The following is a 4,026-nucleotide window of genomic DNA, read 5'->3' as shown; positions in this document are numbered from 1 at the left end:
ACGCGGAATGTTGTATAATATCTTATGTATTTATTTAATATCGGACACTTTGGGGCTACGTAAAATATTTTTTGAAAAGCACAGTATGTTACTACACAATTGTAATGATTTTTTTTAGTTGACAAAGAATTTCAAAACATCCATTTTTTACATCGGTGTCTATCCGACTGCTCAGTTGGAAAACAAAAGTGTACAAATGTGTCTCAGCTCTCCAGATGTACCGAGCTTTTATTTCCCTGCAGGAGACATTCTCCTCTGGCAAGCTGGGTGGCTCAGATAAGCAAGTGTGCTGTCAACTCAGCACCTTGGCTTGGTGGTAGAAAACAGTCCAATCAATACATCATTAATCATCGGTTTACTGTGGCCAAGCCCGATGTGGACAAGCATTAGAATGGAGGGATTAGAGGGAGGAGAAAGAGCTTCGTAAAAAAAAAAAAAAAACATCCAGATAAATGATGACGGAGAAATTTGTTCCGAGTGCTTGAACCCAACCTGATGGATAGAAGCTACAGGCTCTGAGTGTGTGTAGGTGGATGTGTCTCGCAAAACATGTCGGTACATGTTTCATAGTCCGTTATGGTATTCATCCTTTAATTTTTTTCATGTTAGATGATAACTTCATCATGTGAGTGCATCCAATCGTTACTGCTGTGCCACAACCAGCATCCTGAGTAAAAACTGTAAAACTGTGATTCATGGCTCTGACTCATCTTTGGAGGACTCGTAACTCAAGATTTATATCCATCACTGACGTAAAAAGTCACATCACAACAACCATCTTACGTGTGCCGATATGGATCCTCAAGTATGACCGATAAAATTAAATTATTAGTTAATGAATTATCACGTGAACTGGATTTCACACTTGAATGTGACATTTAAAGTCCTTCCTTCCATCAGTATGTAGAAACAGCATTCAGCTCAAAAAGGAAATAATATTGTATGAGCATTTATTTGGAGATGGAGTCTTGCGAACAAACTGAATTTCCTCTTCGCTACATTACTGCACTAAATAATGAATACTGAGCACTCAAGAGCCTTCCTGTCCGTCTGTCTGTCTGTCTGTCTGTGCCGGTGCTATGCTGTTTGTGCTCCTACTGTGGGACAGTGCGAGTGACAGGACCGGGGCCAGCGCTCCGGCAGCGCACAGACAGCCACACTTGAGCCGTTTTCCCATCCGCCATGAATTTTTCACCAATTTGTCAAAGCCCTAGGAACATGCTACCTGCCCTGACCTCCTCCAGTCCTCATGTGGGCCACTGCGAAGAAAAAGAAGGGTTCAATAACTGCCGCCGCCGGCAGCAAGCAGCAGTTGGAGCTAAATTCTGAAGTCAGGAGAGAGCGCAGTCCAAACTTGGCACCCTGAGGTGCAGTGGGTTTATTCAGCGTCACATGTAATTCCCTCTCACTTACAGTTAGATATCTTGATCACTGTGTATCAGTCGGCAAAAACCTACAAGAACAATTAAGATTGTATAAGAGTCTAATAACCAATGGAGGGGGGAATCACTTATACGTTTCTCATACTTCAAATTAACATAATTACAAATGAATGGCTTTCTTTTTTCACGTTTTACAGATAAAATGTATTCATAAATCACATTAATGTACATTATATTACTGCAATAATTACCCTCCATTTTTCATTTCATACAAAAGAAATATGAATAGAGTGAGAGTGGAGATTTTTTTTTTTTTTGTTTAATCGGAGCGAGAGAAAATGCAATATTTACTGGAGGCTAACTAGCCCACTGAACCTTGTGAAACATGCAGTGAATAATTTTTTTTTTTATCATAATCTCATTGTGCACTTTAATTTGAACTCTGTATGAACCCTTCATGAGCAAAATATTAATATGGGATAATGATTCTTGTCTACACATGTGAAAGAATACAGATGGCAGAAAAAAATGCCTTAAAATAAGTCCAGAAGCCGTTTATTTTTATTGTTGACAAAATATGTTGAGCTAAATCTAACCGTACTAAGTTGTGATTGACCCAAAAACCTTTCGATGACCGATTTTGGCAGCCCTTTTGTCGGCGCTTACAGCTTCCTTCCCTTCCGAAGAACTTTATGTCATGGTAGGTCTGTTCAGCGGGCAGACGTCCTGCCAGCTGATGTTCACACCTCACTCCGCAGTCGGGGTCAAGCATGTCATCTTTTTGTTATGGAGGACTCTCAAACCCCAGCACCAAATGAAAGCCGATTGACCCACTGGCCGACGACCGTTAGCCGGCGGAAAACAACGGGACGTGAAAGCATTCTGATATGACCTTTCCTATTGAGGGTGTGACAGATTAGTCTCCAAACAATCCGAGCCCCCCTCCGATAAAAGTTAACCCCCTCGATCTTTGCCAGAGGGAAATGTGCCATGCACTTTAAATGACCCCCTCCAAAATCCGTTCACGACTGTCCCATGCTCCTGACAATGTGAGAGCTGATGAAAGAGGGAAAAGGGGGAACAATTATCCATCATCGGCATCCTCTGGAGGATTTTTCTGTTTGGAGCACAAGCCTGACAAATTTCCCATTAAGTTGGGTTTCATGAATGTTTTTAAGGATACGTATCAAGGAAGAACCAAAAGCAAAATGAGAAAAACTGTTTTCTATTTATTGGACCTGAAATGTCAAACCAAAGAATGTTTAATGTCTGCGTCAGCACTGGGTATTATGTTGGTTTGATGTGACGGGTATTGATACAGTATATCATAGAAGGATCTAAGTGCACACCCTTTACATTTACTACTCTGACATGAAGGTAATGCACTGAGATGATTTGCTGCCAGCAACTGACAGTCAAAAGGTTATGTAATTTATGTGTGCAATCCATTTAATTATAAAAAAAACACTGCAGGTACTTATGTACTGTTCACAATGATGATCACATACTGTAGACTGTGCAAAGCCAACATTATGTCGTACTCAAGTTCAGTTCATAGACGTCTGCCTGGATGTTTCTCTTTATACTTGTACAAAGTTGAGTATAATGTTAACATGCTTTGCCATTTCGAACCCACCTCCCAACAGGAGCTGGATCAAACCAATCATGCTTGTTTGATTCGCAGGTCCGCACAACGCTTTGAGATCTGGGACGTTGTCCATATCAGCCTTCTATACATAGACCTGCAAAGAAGTTCTTATGTATCTGAGGAGATAACTCAAGGCTAAGGCCATCGTCCGGGTCATGCTGCAAAACCAGCCCAGGAAAAAAAGAAAGACGTGCAGAGCAAGTGGCGTGGTATATTGAGCGACCGTTATTAAGAGTTCTGTGATATGACAGTTACGTAATATAATAATGAGTATATCAAGCAAGAAAGTCCACAAAGAGCAGGTCGGAGGGTCAAACAAACACAGGACTTTCCCCCAGGAGACCGCTGCTCATGTCCCATGTAAAAAATCAAAAGTAAACATTGACGCTTGTTACGTAATGTTGTGTAAGTCCGCTGAGGCCAGTTGTTGTGTGGTTACGATAGTTTCGTTGTTATGTTATGGATGCTATGTTTCCGTTGTTCCGTTATATTGTTCTGTTACGTTGTTCCGTTACATTGTTCCGTTACGTTGTTCCGTTACGCTGTTCCGTTACGTTGTTCCGTTACGTTGTTCCGTTCCGTTGTTCCGTTCCGTTGTTCCGTTACGTTGTTACCTTGCGTTGTTACCTTACGTTGTTACCTTACTTTGTCATGTTGTTACACTATGTTATTACCTTACGTTGTTACGTTGTTACGTTGTTATGTTAAGGTGTTATGTTATGTTGTTACGTCATTTCAACACAAACCATGATCTTTTTTTCCAACCATAACCAAGTACTTTTGTTGCCTAAACCTAACCAATCGTTTCATAATTGAGTTTTCTGCAATGCAATGTGTACAATTTTGACCAATCAAATACATTCACACTGGTAGGTTACTTCTGCATCTATTATTCAAACCACTCCTGGATAATCTTCACACAGGGACCTGACACAGCCACAATGCATCCGTTTGCACTTTTTCAAACATCCCCATCTTCAGTATAAATGCCAGTTA

At 40.8% G+C, this 4,026-nt stretch overlaps 1 long non-coding RNA gene across 1 annotated transcript; it reads right to left on the bottom strand.

The window, feature by feature from the left end:
- Nucleotides 1-740: 740 nt before the first annotated feature.
- Nucleotides 741-3,473, bottom strand: LOC141782157 (uncharacterized). Its single transcript, XR_012597064.1, has 3 exons — nt 3,019-3,473; nt 1,414-1,453; nt 741-1,259 (listed from the first exon to the last, which is right to left on the bottom strand). It is a non-coding gene; the product is annotated as an uncharacterized LOC141782157 (long non-coding RNA).
- Nucleotides 3,474-4,026: the final 553 nt, after the last annotated feature.

The sequence above is a fragment of the Sebastes fasciatus genome, chromosome 14, assembly GCF_043250625.1.
Source record: "Sebastes fasciatus isolate fSebFas1 chromosome 14, fSebFas1.pri, whole genome shotgun sequence".
Lineage (NCBI taxonomy): Eukaryota > Metazoa > Chordata > Actinopteri > Perciformes > Sebastidae > Sebastes > Sebastes fasciatus.
Note: the sequence above shows the minus strand (reverse complement) of the source record. Positions and strands in the feature narration are given on the sequence as shown.